Source organism: Macaca mulatta, chromosome 15, assembly GCF_049350105.2.
Source record: "Macaca mulatta isolate MMU2019108-1 chromosome 15, T2T-MMU8v2.0, whole genome shotgun sequence".
Classification (NCBI taxonomy): Eukaryota; Metazoa; Chordata; class Mammalia; order Primates; family Cercopithecidae; genus Macaca; species Macaca mulatta.
Window position 1 is genome coordinate 67,739,542 of NC_133420.1, and position 20,036 is coordinate 67,759,577.

General features: G+C 34.4%; 1 long non-coding RNA gene across 1 annotated transcript in view; it reads right to left on the bottom strand.

Moving 5' to 3' along the window:
• Positions 1 to 2,947: 2,947 nt before the first annotated feature.
• Positions 2,948 to 20,036, bottom strand: part of LOC144334807 (uncharacterized) — a 28,355-nt gene continuing 11,266 nt past the window's right edge. Inside the window, exon 4 of the long non-coding RNA XR_013405046.1 lies at positions 2,948 to 6,585. This is a non-coding gene — a long non-coding RNA (uncharacterized LOC144334807). The remainder of the gene's footprint in view (positions 6,586 to 20,036) is intronic.

A 20,036-nucleotide genomic window follows, 5' to 3' on the forward strand; every position in this document is an offset into this window, starting at 1 on the left:
AACTGTTTGTCTTTTCATGAAGTATGGCCTATATTATTTCCCACAGAATCGCAAGTTACAGAATTGTTAATTCAAGAGTAGCAAAAACCAATAGTTCTACTGAAAATTTTTATCCCCTCCTTTGGATTAACAGTAAGTCTACATTTCCCAGTCTACCTTGCTGTTAGATGAGGCCATATATGTGACTTCTTACTAATGAATCTTTGTGCTAGTAATTTGAAACTTTCCCTGTTTGGACCATAAAGTACTGTGATACAATCTCCGTCATACTTTGTCTGTGCCACGTAGTTACAGATAGACATGAGGCCAAGGAGATGGTGCAACCAGATATGGAAGGAACCTAGATCCCAGGATTACTTCAGGGAGGAAGTCCATTCTACTGATAAGACACATACAAGATTGTGACATGAGCAAATGTGCAATAACTTTTATTTTGCTAAACCACTCAAATTTTAGAAGCTATTTATCATCAACACAATGTTATCAAACAGGTTGATCTGCTCTCAATCCAGAAAAAAAAATCAATTTTTGAAGATTAATATTTACTATTATTTTCATTACTTTCTGAGACTAGGAACACACAATAACACAAGATCAATAATTTCAAAAATATCTGTAAGTAGAGAGAAACTATTTTTATATCTTTAAACTTAGTTTTGTCTCTTGTAATGTTCAAACTGTTACAAAGTAAAGAATGAATACAAGTTGCTCTGCTGAATTCAAAGTGATGCTTTTCTTCCTTATATTTTCTGCCCTTGTTTCTAAGCAGAATGATATTTAACATCTTTCTCCCCAGTTAAGATATTTTGAGCAGATCCTCTGTTAAATGCGAGCAGCACAGAGTAATCAAGGCAGCATGGCCATACCCTCATGAGATTTTCAGCCCTAGAGAAGATAGATGTTAAAACAAGTAAGTACTAGTTGCTCTATATGGCTAGTGTGAAAAGAATGGATAGATTTCTAAAATGCACCTGCTTTCATCCCCACAGTAAAATCATAGATTACACAGACCAGAAAGTAATGAGTATTACCTAATCAAGTACTCCAATTCATATGTGAAAGAACTGAGGTGTCATGAAGGTATTGGTTACCCTATATTCACTCATATTGTCAGTCTTTCATTGAAAAATATATATAAGCATTAAAATCACACTGCCAACTTACATTAATTATAAAACTTTGATACCACTGAACTGAAGCATTGTTTTTTACAAACTCTGTTTATAAACATCAAAAATTGCTCGGTTCCTTAGTGATACCAAAATTATATTAATGACTTGATTAACATATGTTTTGAATTATCAAGTGTCTAGGATTTGACTCTGAACTATTTAGAATTGATTGAATATTCAGGAAATTTTGTAGTCATTTGTTAATCACCAAAATTTTAGAGTCAGGCCATTATAGATCCAAGTTCTAAAGCTCTGGCACTAATTGATGTTGTTATTTTGGTCAGTATATCTATCATATGGATGACTTATTTTCATTTGTTATTAATTCATGAGTATGGAAATTATATCCAGTAAGAATGATATAGATTAAAATAAGAGAAAACTTTAAAATTCAACTCAAAGAAGAGCAAGCTTATTTAGCTCTCAGAACAGGAAGGTGAGAGGCGACAGACTGCTGGTATCCGATCAGCCACATGCTGACATCATGGTCAATATTACCACGACTACCTTCCCACCTCCATGCTTTTTACCTTATTGTCTGTAAATGACTGTGTTATCTCTTGATATTATTTCTGCCTTTAACCTCATTTATCTTTTCTTTTAAGAGGGGATGCTCTGTTTGTGGAATTCCACATACCATAGTTTGGCCAGAAGTTTTTCACCTGCTTCACTATAGCTCTAAGAACAATGTGAAATTTAAACACAGTCACCTCGAATGAAATCTCAGTTCTGTTAGTCATAAAAAAAAGAAAACAGAAATGAACATAAGAAGGACAAATAACAATGTCTGTCAGATCAAGTGAGTTGCCTTATGGGCCAATATGAGAATTAAATTAAATTAAATGACGGAAGCAAAGCCCTTACCAGAGTGCCCTGAACAGAGTAAGCCCTCAGTACAGTGAGCTATTATTATCCATTCATTACCATTCAATATGCCAAAATGAAAAATTAGCATAAATATTCATATAGATAAATGTTTCTGGATATATCCTGGAGCACATGGTAGGAATATAATTCTACCTCCTCCTGAAATATGACCAATGAAATATAAGCAGAAGTGACATGTGTTACTTCTATGTGGAAGCTTTAAAAGTCAACATACAACACACCACGGTCTCATTTCCTTCTTGGCAGAGTGGCAACATTTCAGATGTGGATGGTATGTGAGGCTGTGTCATGAAGAGAAGGTAATATGAAGCTGAAACCTCAGCTGCCCAGCCAAGACAGATCTGGAGCATGAGAGGGAAATAAAACTTGTAGCTTTAAGCCATAGCCCAGCCTATTCTGATTCACACATATATTTCATTAAATTCTTTTACTAAAGACGACTTGCTCTTACTGTGGCCCTTCATAAGTGAGTTTATAGTCAGAGGTTAATGATCTGCCTAAAGTCACACAAGTAGCAAACAGTAGAATCCAGATATGCACCCTGTTTTAATGTTTACAGGTAATTCTAGGGAATACTTCTGTTTGGCTTCAGGACACTAAGTGAAATGGAAAAGATAGCTTGTGAATTTTCATTGTTTCTGTTTTTCAAGACTCTCATCAGTCCTGAACTCAATGTTCCCCTTGCAGATAATTTTATGATAAGAAGGATCTTTAATATCCGGCAAATAAAAATAATGGGAAGTAAGACAGATTGGGATTTATGGTATTTTAGCTCTTTAACCTATCTGTGTATTTTCTTACCTATATGTTAGGATCCATACTTCTTAATGTGCTTTTCACAAAACACTTTGAGAATATCGTGTCAATGATTTATAGTACATAAATGATTCTTTTACATTTATACATTTTATTCTAAGTTATGCCCAAGCATTAACCATCAAGTCAAAACAAATTATTATAAGTACAATAAATTATATTTTAAATCATAGTTATTTTCCATTAGCATAAAGGAAAATAAACAAAATAGGAAGATCAGCATTTACTTTATAATGGGCAGAATATATTTGACCTTTTTAGGAAGAGCAGGGAAATTTTCAGGGATTGAATGTCATTACTGCCTTGTGAGTTTAATTTTGTCCACTCATCTGAGGCCTGAAAGTTGTGTCAATATGCCATGCTCAGGAAACTATATGAAGCTAGCTATTGCTAGATCTCAGATTTTGTGTAGAGCAGTTGTTAGTTATGAAATGTGAGAGAAAGACTGACAACAATCTGAATGTTATATGAGAATGGGTTGAATTTTTTCTATAGGTATTAGAGATGCCTTAATATATTATTTCCATGGGGTTCCCCTAAACATATTTGTGTTTCAGAAACTTTACTCATGCATCAATATATAAGTTGCATGTTGAGAGGGTAAGAATTAGAATCTGCAGTCTATTCCAGAATTATAGATGAGATATACTAAGGAGAGAAGCAGTGGATGTGAAGAGGAGGCATAGATTGGAGACATATGTAGGAGATGTAACTGAAATATCTGAGTTATTTTTCATTGGGAATGGAGGGGACAGTGGTGGGGTGACAGAGTGAATGCAGTGCCATCTACCCCCACAGGAAGTACGAAGGAGCCCTGTGTTTAGGTGAAAGAAGAATGGCATTATGTTTGTCACATGTCACACTTGACATTGCTATTGGAAATATACAACAGAAAGTTGATGGGTAAATAAGTCTGGATCAGAAATCTGCTTAGGAGATTAATTTTTTAAATGTGGCATTTGATTCCTTGATTTTATGTGTGGTCACCAGCGAAATGTATAGAATGAGAAGAGAAAATATGGAGAAAACATGTCTCAAGTAACAGAGAGAAAGAGGAGAGACAATGTGGAAGACTCAGACAAGCTTTGGAAATGCCTTCCAGTAGCAGAGATCCACAGTGTAAATGCCTCCCAGGGAGACCTGTGTGATGAAAGCTAAAATGGAATCTGTATAAGTGGCAAAGGGAAATCACAAGTGTTGATGGGAAGAATAGTGTCAGTGCAATGACTGGGCCAGACACCTGGCAGTGTTGGTTGGAGGAGAGAGAAATGAGAGAATAGATAATTATTTCAAGAGAATAGTTTTGAGGGAAAGAACAAAGCAAGTTAATGTTATGTAGTTAGAAAGCTAGGCAGCTTCAAAAAGCATTATTATTATTTTAAATAAGAAAGACTTAAGCTTGGATATATATGAAGGAAAGAAACTGGGAGAGAAATGGTCTGAACCACGTTAGTATCATAGACACAGCAAGGGCGTGAGGACTTAGAAGGAGATGGGAGCTAAAGCCTTGGTGAAAGGATGTTAAAAAAAAAAAAAAGGCAGGAAGAGGAGAAGGTAGAATGAGTATTGAAATAGGTAAGTGTGCTAGTGGGACATTTAAGATAGAAACTATTATTACCTTAATTGATTCTACAGATAGAAGCAAAAAAGAAAAACAGTAGTACAAAAACACCAATTCAAAAATGGATTATAAACCTAAATTTAAATATTAAAACTTTAAAAATTTTAGAAGAAAATGTAAGAGAAGAATTTTGACCTTCGGTTAGGCAAAGATTTTTCCAAATGCAATAGCAAATGATCCATAAAATAATAAATTGATAAATTGGCTTAATTAAAATGAAAAATGTCTATTCTATAAAAGTCTCTAGTGAGAGAATAAAAAGACAGACTGAGCGTATTTTCAAGTCATTTATTTGATTAAGGACTTGTGTTCAGAAAATTCTTAAAGACTCCAAAACTCAGTAATAAGAAAACAACTCAAAAAAGAATGCAAAAAAGATGCACTTTGGTATATAAGCAACGGAAAGATGACCATCAACACCACTGTCATAATACAATGCAAATTTAAAAAGCACAATGGGATACTGTTATATACCTATTAGAACATTTATATTAAAAAAGATGGACCATACTAGTTTTAGGCAAAGATATGGAGCAACTGGAATTCTCAAAGACCGCTGGTGGGAATGTAAAATGGTACAATTTTGGAAAATAGTTCAGCAGTTTCTTAAAGAGCTGAACATACTTCTATCATATGACCCAGCCATTCCAACCTTGGATATTTACCCAAGATCAAAGAAAGCACATGTCCATAAAAGACTTGTAAATAAATGTCCATAGAAGCTTGATTTGTAATAGTTCAACCAGAAAACAACCTAAACGTCCAGTAACAAATAAATGGAAGAACAAATGGTGGTATATCCATTCAACCAAGTATTACTCACTAATAAAAAGGAATGAATTATTGATACAGTCCAACATGGATGGATCTCAAATAACTTATACTGAATGAAATAAGCCGGACCAAAAGAGTACATTTATATAAAATTCCAGAAAATGCAATCTAATCTGTAGTGACAGAAGACTAGTCAGTGACTGCATGGTATGATAGTTTGCTAGGGCTGTTCTAAGAAAGTACCACAGACTGATGGTTTAAACAATAGATATTTTCTCTCAGTTTCAGAGGCTAGAAGTCTGAAATCAGGTGTTGGCGGGTTAATTTCATTCTGAGATTTATTTCATTGGCTTGCAGATGGCTGCCTTCTCTGTTTGTACCTCATGTGGTCTTCTCTATGTGTAAATATACCCTAGTATCTCTTTGTGTGTCTTAATTTTCTTTTCTCATAGGAACAACAGTGAGATCAGATTAGGGCTCATCCTAACAGCCTCTTTGTAGTTTAATCACCTCTTTGAAGGCCTGTCTCCAAACACAGTCATGTTTTGAGGTGCTAGGGATTAGGACTTCAACACATAAAATGGGAAGGAAGAGGATGGGCAGTGCACAATTCAGCCCATACCACCTAGTGATGGCAGGTAGGAAGAGGGATTACATAGGGACAGAAGAAAATTTGGGGGGCTGATGGAGATGTTGATTGTCTTGGTTGTAGATGATAAGTTCCTAGGGGCATAGATATGCCAAAAATATTCAAATTGTACATATTAAATGCATGCGGTTTTTAAATGTGTAAATTATATCTCAATAAAGCTGTCAAAACATGTTAGAGCTGTGGATTGAGTTCTTAGGAAATCCCTGCAACAGGACAACTATAAATCTTATCAATACCATTTTAGAATAGCAGGATATATTTCAAGCCACACTCCAGATAACAGCTGTTTTTCAGTAACTTTTGTGGACAAATGTTGCTAGAAAATATAAATATATTTACTAGAAAATATAAAAATCCTCTTCTGTAATTAGAAATCTCATAATCTGATTGTGAAGACATTGTATGATGTATGTGAAAGAGAAGTGAGCTGTTTTGTTATAATTGGTTCAAAATACTTGTTTTTTGTCCAATCAGTAAAACCAATCCCTAGAGCAATTTTCAGAAGAGACAGATTCCTAGGACAGGGCTCTGGTACCCACGGCTCCTGAGGTATAAGGACCAAACATGCAGGAAACCTCATTTAAATTTGAATTAAATTCCGAAAACATACGACTTCCTGAAGCAACTCACCCAGTCCAATCTGGGGACATGTCACATTTTCACTGCAATGGAAGACAAAAGGCAAGAATCAGTGAAAATAGACTTACCAAAATGTTCCAAATGAGGCTGAAATATTACTAAATGGTACTATAGCAAATTTTCTGAATGTCATTACTATGGGTTGACATGGTCCCAACTCAACAGATCACACAATTAAAAAGTATTGCTTAGTAATCTGTTGGGCGATTACAAAGCAAAACAGAAGACTATTACTGAGAAAACTGATATTTTTTTCTTGACAATTTTAGTACAAAAATAAATGAAAGATAATGGAGGGGCAGGAAGCACCCAATGCTAGATAATACATTTGTTTATCAGATTATTTAAGAAAGGGCACAGGGTTTGTTTTCCATTCTTTTCTCCATGTTAATTTAGTCTACCATTCTTCTCCATGTTAGTTAGTAGATGCTGTGTGTAGCTGACACTAGATGGTATTGTGCTCCTTCAATTCAACTTGCTTCCTAAGAAGCAATCTCTGTGTGTAATTGTGCCACACATGTATTCAACATGAGATCAGCACCTCCTAGAAAACAATAGTGCTTTGTTTATTAAATATGATTTAAGAAAATGTAAGAGTAGCCTCTTTTCTAGTTTTAAACATAAATGAATATTTTTCTGATGCTTCTGGCATGTGGCCTCAAATATTAATATTTGTATTTTCTAATGAAATGCTATTCAGAACATAAGAAAGAACAAATTTAATAGAGAAAATTAGAAAAAGAATTGTGGTATTGATACTATATTTAAAATGCTGCAGCAGCAGGTTAGTCTTTTTTTGAAAAGCTATATACCATAGAAAGACCAATTGCCTGTTTATAGTTTTTTCTTTTTAAACTTCAATGGCCTTTTCAAATCACAATTTTATTTTGCATAACGAATATCTAGCATTTAAGTGTAATGCTAAAATTTGAATACAAGACTGGCTGAATAGTTTTATTACTGACAAGAATATTATTAATGATAAATTTTGCAACCATTTTATACCAGAAAATTAGTAGCACCAAAAAGATTAATCTCTAGCTTAGATATTTGGTACACATGTTCCCTTGATCTGAAAAACTTGTCTCTTTCATTTCCACCTCAGAAAACGCCCATATTTCAAGGTACAGCTTATTGTGACTTTCTCAATAAACCCATCCAGACCTTCTGGTTTAAGTGAATCTCATGTGCTCCCATTGTGCAAAATATATTTCTCACAGCACTTAGGGTAGCTTGCTGTGTGATAATTATATTCATAAACATGCATCTCCTCTATAAACATACAAATATTTTAGAATTAGGGGGGATTGCTCATTTTGACTCATGTTCCTAATGTGGGGTAAAGAGTAATTTACTAATAAATATTTGTAAATTGCCTTTTTAAATTAAAAAGATACACAGAAATCTTGAATCAACCTCATATTTACTATATATGATTAAATAACTTGACAGTATAAAAATTACTCTTCATTCTTTGTTCACAGGAAAGCATTTCTTCATGATGAGGGATCTGAGGTTTATTTCCACACCCTTCAATATATTCAAATTGTAACCTCTCAGAGGTCAGGATTATCTTGACTCTGTTTGAAAATCCTATATATTTTCATATTAAAATGTTTTATTTCATTTTGAACAGGTCTCTTTCAAAAGCAATTTTAAATGCCCATTTTCCAAGCGTTGCTAAGACAACTTATAGGAGATACAGTTAGGGAGCTAATTAAGTTTCAGGTATAAATTAGTTCAGGCAGCTAATGTCTGAAAGGAAAAGGGAGAGCAGGTCTACCTTTTCTAAAAGTACATAGTGGAGACAATTGCCCTTTTTGATAAAATGTTTCAGGGGAATCAGTTTCAGGAGGATGAGACCAATTCCATCGCCAGCTGCTATGATAACCAAAGTATTGAAATGTTAGGACAACTAGATGTTTTGAGTTAAGATTCCAGGAATACCTAATATTAATGTAAATTAAACACAAGTCACCAAAGTTTGCTGTAAAGGACAAGAGAGTCAATATTTTCGGATTTGTAGGCCATATGGTTTTGGTTACACTACTCAAATATGTCACTATTGCAAAATAGCTATAGATGATAAATAATTTAATAAGGTGTCCAGATCTGGCCCTTGGGCCATAGTTCAGTGACCTTGTTTAATAAAGTACAAATGAAGGAAAAATTGGAAATACTAGGAATACCAAAAGTCATTACAGTGACTATAGAGAACCACATTGTGAGAGTAAGAGCAGAGGTAGCCAAAAACTTGACTCTAAGTCAAGAAGTACTAAAGTATCACAAATTGTGGGTAAGCAGCAAAGAAAAGTAATGAAGGAGTACAAAGTCCAATTCTTGAGTAATTAGTTGAACCTAATCTAGGTATAGTTGTAGAATAATATGGAAGAAAATTTAGTATCTTAGATTGCAAAGGGTTGGACACTTGTGATCTCTTGTAGATGTGACAGCTGTAAAAAGGACTCAGTGTATTGACCTGTGGACTGGGGAGGAACTGAGAACAGTTGCTTAAAGGTTAAAATAATTGTAGTGGCTTTTTGTTCCTTTTTTATGACTTTCCTTAATGACATAGAAAGCTGAAAAGAATACAATAAAAAATAAAATAATCTTAGTCCCTCTGAAATGGTAATTTTGTTTTTTAATCATGTAAGTGGTTATTTTATTCTTGGAAGAGAAAGGTTTGAGTATAGAGCTGATAAGATAAAGTAAATATTAATTTTATATAAGTTCAGCATAATCTGTGTATTTTTAATTAAATGTTTATTTTTGAGAAAATTCAGCATTTTAGTCTTGAAAGTTTAATTTGAAATGTGTAATTGATATTAAACTTATGGGCCGGGCATGGTAGTTCACGCCTGTAATCTCAGCACTTTGGGAGACCAAGGTTGGTGGATCACTGGAGGTCAGGAGTTTGAGACCAGCCTGGCCAACATGGTGAAACTGCATCTCTACTAAAAATTCAAAAATTAGCTGGGGATGGTGGTGCATGCCTATAATCCCAGCTACTTGTTAGGCTGAGGCAGGAGAATTGCTTGAACCCAGGAGGCAGAGATTGCAGTAAGCCAAGATTGTGCCACTGCACTCCAACTTGGGTGACAGAGTGAGACTCTGTCTTAAAAAAACTATGATTTTAAATTAGACAATATAAGGAAAGCCTGACTAAATGTATTCATTGTTTACATTTTCAAAATAAGTTGATTTACCATAAGTTTAATTTATTAGATTTATATGATTTGATTAAGGGTTAATATTTTGCTTCTTTGGGTTATATTCTGTCAAGCTTTCAAACTGCTTAAAAATAAAATCAAATATTTTAAATATAAAGTCAAAGTTTAAAATATTTAAGAAACAATCCAATTTTGTGAATGGAGTTAGACATTTAAGGAAATTTAGTCTTTTTAGTTTGAGACAATCCGAATATTTTCTAAGGAATAAGTAAAATCTTATTTTTAGATAGAAATAGGTAAATTTTAAATAATATAAGATTTGTAGATTGAAATCTTAAGAAAAATAGGGTTTAGACAGTTCATGACCAAAAAAAATTACTACTAATTTTAAACCAGAGGAAGTCTGCAGAGCTGCCATCTTTCCTAAAAACTTACATTGGCATCTAAGCACAGTAGAAAATTGGAATCCATGTATAGAATACATATGGTGATGATGATGAAACTGATGAGCACTAACACTATTGAATCCTTACTTAGTGCTAAGCATATAAGAAATAGGACCTCATTTAATTTTCCCAAAATTATTATGAGGTAGGTATTGCCATTATCTTTTCTATTTAGACAAGAAACAGGCTCAGGGTGTCTAAGTATTTTGGCGAAAGTCACACAACTAGAAGGCGGAAACATTAGAGGGAATAAAGTGAAACCTTACAGAAAGAGCAAATGCCTACAACCCTTCACATTCTTTCTATAAAACTGTCTAGAAAATATTTAAGAAGTGGAATGTGGACTGTGCTTTCAAAAATGAAAGTAAAAGAAACTTTCTTTCCAAACATTCTAAAAGGGAATGGGATTTATAAACCTGAGTTTCACAAGCACTTAAAAAATTCTTTTGGTAATTGTTGGTTGTCAGAAGGAAAGTATCAGTTTAGATGCAGAAAAACACCTCTAATTTCCTGTAGAATATTCATATTTTTCTGATAATACTTTATAAATAGATTTGAAGTGAATTTTCTTACATACACACATAATTCCATATACACTTAGAAGGCATATATGTATGTATATGTGTATGTATACGGTGTTATGCATGGTGTGTATTGTATGGTATATATGGGTATACAAACACAATACTGGGAAAACAGTGCAAAATATCTCACAATGGTTTTGCAGAACTGGTTAAAGGTCTATATTTAGTAGCTATGCAGTAACACTATTTATGTTGGCTTAACGCCACTGATGCTGTCTTGTTTTTCCTTTTGGCATTAATAAAACTCATGTTGGGATATACAAATTAACTGTAGGCAGTTTACCCCAAATACTTTCTGATAAGAAACTAATAATCCAGAATGAGTGAACAATTTGTACTGAATATAAATAAGTACCCTACTTCCTCAGAAACTCAATACTCATGAGAATTATATATGCAAAATTATTTTTAAAGGGAGATTCAAATATGGCATCATATTGACAAATCATGGCAATCCCTTTCTCTCCTCATCTCACCTTCAATACTACATACATAAACACAAACATGCGACTCACAATCCATATGCATATAAATATAAAAATTATAGCTAAATATGTGAGTATGTCCTAGTATATTTGTCTTCAACACAGATTTGTAAACCAAACACAAAGGAAATGACACTGTATAGTTTCAGGAATAAAGATGATATATAGCAATTGTTTAGCTCCTCTGAGCTAGAGTAAGAATTTTCAAGTCCTCAGTCAGCAAGTGTTTATTGAGTGTTCAGAGTTCCCTTACAAATGTGTGAAATAGAATAGTTCAATAATGTCACCTACCCCAATCCTATCACAATATCATGAGAAAAAGTTCTAAAAAGTACATGCCTATGTTACATGGATTTTTACTGGGAGTTACTTTTTCTTTCCAAAGACAAGTTATAATTAAAACCTCTCGAAAGTGAGCACACATTATTCATAGTAAGAATAATTCCTGTTAAATAATCTAAAATTTTTGACTATTTTTCTTACAAATAAAGTGAGAATATGTGGAATTAATAGCAAATATTAAAAAACAATCTAGAAAGCATAAATAAACTCTCCATGTGTGCAAATCTATCAAGAGTATTATAAGGTGTGAATAGTTTAGCAATAAGGTTTTTATGCTGGCTTTTTGTCATAGAGTACTGCTACATATTATTGTAAGTAAACATGACCATAATGAAATAGATAGCATTTCCCCAAAACTGGTTTTTAAATAAAGGTTTTGTGTCTCACAATATATTTTTAAGATGAAGATAAAAAATTGTAAATATCTCTGTAGCATAGCATAGAGCATTTATACCAAGAGAAAAAATTAAAATGGCAGTTTTATATATACTGTATGTATGCTCAAATTTGTTGATGAGGAAACTGGCTAACAAAAGGTTAAATATATATCAGTAAATAAATACAGAATATAGCAGAAAGCTGTAAGCTGAATGTAGGTCTTCAAATTTGAACCCATTGCCCTCTCTACTACCTACCAAAAGATATGTTTATTATAAATAACCACTTAATAGTCTGAAATTAATGTACATTTACAGCTCATTACATATATCAATTTAAGCATGAACAAGTCACACTAAAGAATTGAACAGGTCTTAGGTCTGTGACTTTCAGGTGTCAATCTTGCCCAATATCTTCATTTTAAATATGTAAAAACCTATAATAGGCAAGATATTTATTTTCAATCATAGCCATGATCAATTATCTATTGATAGAAAATTTGTAATGAACATTGATTTATAGGTACATTAAAACAACATAATTACCATATAAGCATTTTTTTTTTTTTTTTTTGGTGGGGGCAGGAGCTGAGAATGTGGCACAGGTAACTAAAATGACCCTATGGCATTTACAATTTCTGCTATACCTCTTCATACAACCTCTAGCCGTAAATACTTCTATGTCAAATCCCTCAAAGCCTACCCATTGCATTGTGACTCATTGTAACTAAGCTCCAAATGCTTTCACAGGCAGTCAGTGCTTCAGTGAGTGACTCGTCCTTCCCTACTGTAACCACATCTTGTACAATTTGCCCGGGTATTGACTTGCTTCCACCGTGGGAGACTGCTTTCAGTACTGCCATGGCACTGTGATCATTACCACTTCAGAACTTTAACATTCTTTTTCATCTTTATCTGGAATTTCCTCATTCCACAAATACACTGAGGGGAAAATCATATATTATAAATCCTCAATACATATTGAAGTATTGAAATTTCAGTTCCTGAAACACAATCTAAATAAAATCTGAACAAAAAGAGTGATCATAATTTTAAACAATTTAAGGATTATTGCAACAGACTTTGCTGAGATTTTTTCAAGTCTAGAAGCAGGTGCAGGGGCCAGATTAAGACATTTTGAATAATGATTGCAAGTTACAAAGCCGAGATACGAAGTACTGACTCTTCTTTAAAGAAAAACTAGGCTATTCAAGGATGGAAAAGGGCTGGGCATGGTGGTAGTTGGTGCCTGTGATCCCAGCAGTCTGGGAGGCCAAGATGGGATGATTGCTTGAATGCAGCAGTTCAGGACCAGCTTGCTCTCTCTCTCTCTCTCTCTCTCTCTCTTTTTGAAACAGAGTCTCACTCTGTCACCCAGGCTGGAGTGCAGTGGTGCAATCTCAGCTCACTGCAACTTCTGCCTCCCGGGTTCAAGTAATTCTCCTGCCTTAGCCTCCCGAGGAGCTGTGATTACAGGCACGCACCACCACACCCAGCTAATTTTTGTATTTTTAGTAGAGATCGGGCTTCACCATGTTGGCCAGGCAGCAGCTCTGTTTTACAAATTAAAAAAAAAAAAAAATTAGCCAGGTTGGTACCAACTACCTGTAGACCCAGCTACTTGGGAGACTGAGGTGGGAGGATTGCTTGGGCCTGGGAAGTCAAGGCTGCAGTGAGCCATGATTGCACCACTGCATTACTGCCTGGAGACCCTGTCTCCTGAAAATGTAAATTTTTTTTTTTTTTTTAAGTTATGGAGAGAGGTGCGAGTTGGAACCTTTAAAGAGAATGAAGACCTCCCTTTTAGCTTAGAAGAGACTTGGACATGATTTAGGTTCTTCTTGTTACTACAGAAAAGTGACTAAAATTATAAACAGTTGTATTTATAAATACTTATTATTTTGAAGAAACGATCCTTTATTTAACCATGTATGAGGAAATAAAACCTTGGCTTTCTCAGTGCTCATGAAAAACCCTAGCCTCATGAGACTCTTCACATAATGTGAGTATCAGATGTACAGACTTTGGTAATTGCTCTGATCTGAAAGAATAGTAAAACTCCTCTTATCTCCTAGAAAGGGCCAATGGTTACAATCTAGACAAGGTCCCTTGGTAAAGCCCTGTCAAAAAGGATGTAGCCTAGAATTTGGAGGCATCTCTAGGTCATATAAGCTGGAGACACTTAAGGCTATCTGGATCACAGTAAGATATTGTATTGATATATTGAAGAGCTAGTATAAGGAGTCCCTTTTAGGGGAGCAGAACTCCTTCTTCATAAGGAGAGAAAGACAATTTTTCCTATTGACTTACCCATGTATGGGGTGTCAATACCAATGGTATTCACATAGGATACTTGCTCTGGCTCTCATAGCATCATCCTAAGGGTAAGAACTAGAGCAATGGGCAAGGGGGGTTACACAGTTATTATTTACTGTGAGTCATTTAATAAGAAATCTGTCTCTAACCCAGAACACTTCATATGCAAATACAGGACAAAATTAATGAATATAAATATTAAAGAACCCAGCAATATGACCCACTACACAAAATCATTCTTTCCCATCAGGCTTAATTATCTAATAAATGTAGATCTGAATATTCATTCAGATTTGCTCTCTATTATGATTTGTTCATAAAAATCCATATAGGTAGGAGAAAAAAATAACTGATTTTATTTTTAGTTTTATCTTTTGAGATTGCACAGTATAATGCTGATATTTTGTAGGACTGCTTTTACTGTTGTTACTTTTTGTGACATTATTCACCAGCTAGTTGTACAATTGCATTAAATATTTGGAAAAGAAAATGTGTACTCTTGGATTCTTTGGCAAAAGGAAAGTTGATATACGTAGGCTGGTAGTAAACAGATGTGGCAATATATTACCAATTGGTGAATCCAGGTGAAAGATATGTTTGATTTCATAGTGCATTTTTGCAACTTTTTGTGTGTTTAATTTTAGAATATTAATTAAATAGACAATCCTTGTTTGATTTTTTAAAAAAAATTATTCGATAAATCTCACTTAAATTTCTACTATATTTCAGAATTCGTGATAGGTACTGGCCATACAGCTGTGAACAAAACAAATAAACCCTCCTCTGTAGAATAGGAAAATAATAAAGTAACAAATATATATGCTACATAACAGTACCTTAGAAAGCTTTGGAATAAGAAAATAAGATAAAGTGGGGGAAAAGCATCTCTCATTTACATTTGCAGAAGCTCCTGAAGGAAGTAAGAGAATGTGCAATATGACTTTCTGTGAAACCAAGTTCGAGGCAGTGGGAACAGCTTCTAGAAAAGCCCTGAGGCCTTTAGCTATCAGATAAGAAAAATGCATTGTTTGGATTTGTTTCTCATTTTCCTCTTATTTACAAGATTATTCCTCTATCTTGACTTCTCTTTCTTGAGGCTCTCTGCAATAGATACAGGGCTGCAACTGTCCATAAACTAATCAATGTAGGCAGGAGAATGCAAGGCAGAGACTAACATAGGACTGGGTCATATGCTGCATCCCTCAAGATAGGGGTGAAGAGAACTAAACAATATCCAGGAACTAACAGCCCTTCCAAGAGTGGGTGATGTCCCAGTAGGATGTTGGGGTAGAGCTTCCAAAAATGGGTAACATTCTTGAAAGTCAAAACTAACAACTGTCCACTACAACTCGCCTTTAGAACTGCTAGTTTCCCTCAAAATATGGGACTGTAGAGGAAACTGAGAACTGAGGTACATTCTACCAGAAAAAACATTTCAAAGTATCTTTCACATAAGAAACTTGTTGGTATCAGTACAAGTTTTTTAGATTCTACTTAGGGTTTAATAAATGATAACCCATGAAGACTTTACAAATCATGACAGGAAAACCAGGAATCTGCTAGTGTAAATGCGATATTACACACAATTCATACTCATGATTCTATGGAGCCAACTATCCAGAAAAGTCATGTAAGCAAGCAGCTTGGTTTTATATATATATACACATACACACACACACATATGCATACATGCATATACATAGTACATTCTTTATAGTCGAGAAACTTTCCTACTGTACATTTTATGCTACAAAGCTTCTGTTTCTCTTTATCTCTCTCCTTTTCTCAGTCATCAAGGGGAGGAGCTCTGCTAAGCCATTTTCCTATAGTTCTGACCTCAAATAATCATAGAAAATTTGTTCAGATGAATAAGACTGGTAAGTTATTCTGAAATCAATTTTTTGGTTGTTGTTCTAGAGAGAGTCTCACTCTGTCACCTCAGGCTAGAGGGCAGCGGTGCAATCATAGTCCACTTCAGCCTGAAACCTCTGGGCTCTAGTGATTCTCCTGCCTCAGCCTCCTGAGTAGCTGGGGCTACAGGTGCACACCACCATGTCCAGGTCATGTTTTATTTTTTGCAGAGATGATGCCTGGCTATGTTGCCCAAGCTGGTCTTGAACTCCTAGTCTCAAGGCAATCCTCTCACCTCAGCCTCCCCAAACAATGGAATTACAGATATGAGCCACTGTGTCAAGACTGCTGTTGTTTAAAATATAACGCTTTATAGGAAGCGACTCTCTTTTCCTCTTTTCCTTACTTTCTCCATTAAATAGGAGTTTTATTCAGTCATCTAAGAAATGTGAGGGGAGAGAGCTGAACTTTTCAGTCCATACTTACTTTTCTTTACAGAAAATGTGATCTGTGATAAATCCAGTTATTTAACTGGGTCAGAATGGGGAAAACAGTTCTGAAGGGGATAAGTCAACCTGTCCCCATACCCCTCATCTTCTTTTTATTCCTTTATATGGCTTTCCACAGTTCATAAACAATTTTTCTCTCTGCTCCTGCTGCTTCTGTGATATTAGCAGATAAGTCAGTCCAGCTCTGCCATTGCCCAGTGTGTGACCAGGGATTAGTGCATGAGACAGTTGAGGGAACAGAAAAGAAATAGAAAATTTATGTAACAAGCCTAAGATGTGTATTCCAGCTGTGATTTGCCAACAATTAAGCTTACATGTTTGTTGTCATGAAGTTTCTATGTTCATTTTTGGTGAGTTCAGAACTTAGAAAACACTAATGAATCATTTCTACAAAGCAAACAACTTTGTGTGCATTTTGTAATTCTGTTTTTAATGATGCTTATTGCTTAAGAGAGTATAGTACATAGTATTATTGCAAGTAGTAGTAGTAGCAGCAGTAATAGATGTCATTGATTAAAGCTTGGTATGTCCCACATATTGTGACTAGTACTTGTCAAGCTAAAAGAAGAAATTGAGGCAAAATTCATATAAATAGAAAGTTTATTTGGGCAACTTTGAGGACCGTAACCTTGGGAGCATGGATGCAAGTTATGTTGGGGTCCGCGTGTTTCCTAAACAAAGGAATGAACACACAAGACAAACACGGCGGCCGCCTCGAATGGCGCGCTCTGCTTTATTTTATACAGTCGTTTGTGGAATGTTGCCAAGTCACAAGACAAATTGTTGTTTTTCTGACCTTTCCCTGACTTTCTGGATTTTCAAGATGTTTACACATAAACAAGCCCCCAGGGTCTGCTGTTAGCAGCTGGCTCCTTTGTCCTCCCTGTTTGCAGGGCAGGAACGCCCTGCTTCCTTTGTAAGAGCAGGACTTATTGGGAACATCTCGTTTGCAAGCACCTCTACAAGTTAAGTATTTAAAGGAGAAAGGAAGAGGCAGTTCCTAAGTTGTGTACCAATAATTTATACTAATATTAAAATAACATAAACTATTGATTGGTTATACATTGTTCCCTGTATCACAAATTCCAGGAACATGAAGATGATGGGTGTGGCAGCTAGTTAAGAAACTACAGAGAAGAAAAGAACAAAATGCATTTAAACTATTTCCCGGGGGCATGGCTGCCAGGGTGGGAGAACAGAAGAGTGGAGGTTTATGTGACGGAAGTTCTCTCATACTCTAATCTCTCTGGACCTGATAAATTTTGCTTACCTCACATAGCTCAGACTGCTCTACTTTTCTTGTCTCATACTTTATAAGCTTTTTGTTTTCCTTAAATACAAGAAAAAATTCACATGTTGAAGCCCTAACCCTCTAATGTGATGGGCCCTTTGGGAGGTAATTAGCTTTAGATAAGGTCATGAGAGTCGGCCCACATTATGGCAAGTACCCTTATAGAAAGACATACCATAGAGATTGCTCTCTCTATCTCAACCATATGAGAATACAGGGAGAAGGTGGCCATATGCAAACCACAAAGACAGCCCTCACTAGGATACCACTGTGCTGGCACCCTAAACTCAGACTTCCAACCTCCAGAAATGTGAGAAAATAAACTTCAACAGTGGATGATATTTTGCTGTGGCAGTTTGAGCAGATTAATTAATTCAGGATGTTTGAGTAGTGGCCTTTCCAGGGTCTGTCACTTTAATGTATTAAGTAGTTTAGTGTAATGTTCAAATTCTAGTCTTAAATAAGGTATTGAAATGCAAAGGTTCATTTTTATATAATTAAACAATTAGTGCTTTCCATTAATAATTTTAAATAGGTATAGATGCCATTATTAAATATACCTTGGATTAATTTATCTGTAGTAATTTGAAGTGTTAAAAGTCAACGTTTAAGATAGTAAAATAATTTTTATTGTTTCACCTTTTTGCTCTCACGTACTTTGAGATTATATTTAATGTGATCTATTCTACAAGTTAAAACTTTTTCTTCCAAATGCTACTTTAATATTCAGCAAATACCTTTTATAAAGTCATGAGATTATTCCTAGTATGTGTACTAATTTACAAACATTTATTTTTTGGCTAAAACTTTGAAATTATCTTAATGCTGATATTCCCAATCAAATGAAACATTTATTTGAAAACAAAAATTTGCTTTATTGCAGCTCTGGTTATTAGTACTTCTGTAGTTTGTTGCTGTTTTCACATAAATAGAACCCCATTTATCAAATATTATTTTAAGTGAAAGTAATTTAAAAATGACATCAAATTGTTACACTAGATTAGACAATCTTGACTTACTTTGTAAGTAAAAGAATCACTTTACTTCGTTGAACTTTTAAAAAAATGAATGAATTACTGCAATATTGCCTTACAATTTAAAAAAGTTTATTTTCTAGTCATTTTAAAAACACTTCTACAGAATTATATATTCATTTAAATTTGGCATGCCATTCTTTCTCTTAGCATTTATAATAATGCTATCATTCATAGTTTTGTTAAACGTTGTTTATTCAAGTTGAATCATTTTCTCTTTTTACTCTTTCTTATTTTTTTAATCACTCTCTTTTAGATGTGTCTCATCCATTTCAAGAATAGAGTTTTGCTTTGTTAACCCATTTGAAGTTATTTTTAATAACTGCATTTATGCCATTTAAATTTATTGATATGAAAATAAGTTTAGTCTTCTATTACGTTATTTTTTCCATTTAAAATTTTTGCTTTGGATTTCTTTCTGTGCTCACCGCAGCTTTAAGCTTCTGAGGTTGTACTCTTCATATTTAAAGTCAGTTATTCTGGTATTTAAGAAGTTTATGAACAATGATATACTTCAGTGCTTACCTTTATAATTATATATTCATAAAATATCTGTAATTCCTCTATTTCATGCAGGCTATATATTTTACTATGCTCCCTTCTATGTTCCCACTGCCCTACCACTTTTTAATTATATGAGATTTATCTTTGGTTATCAAATATCTTTCTGATGTACAGTTATTTTTGGGGCAGATTGATTTCCAATTGCCCCAGTTCTTTACTTCTCCCTGTATCTATGCCCCTTGACTATATACCTTTGCAGTTCCCTTTGAGGCAGAGTTCATTTCCCTGCCTCTTAATTCTGAATTTGTCCATGTGACATATTTGTGAGCACAACTGCAATGCTCTGTAGGAATTTCAACAAATAATAAGAATGATTTGTAGAGTTTGGAAAAAATAAATCATTAAATATCAGGCCCGATTTCAAATCACATAATCTCATTTTCCATTAATATACAAACAGTTTTATTTTCTAACTATTTTCAGTCCACTAGAAGTTATGTCTTAAATACTTAGTAATAAAAAGTATAACATGCGCTCATTTCCTTCAAATAGTTTATAATCTCAT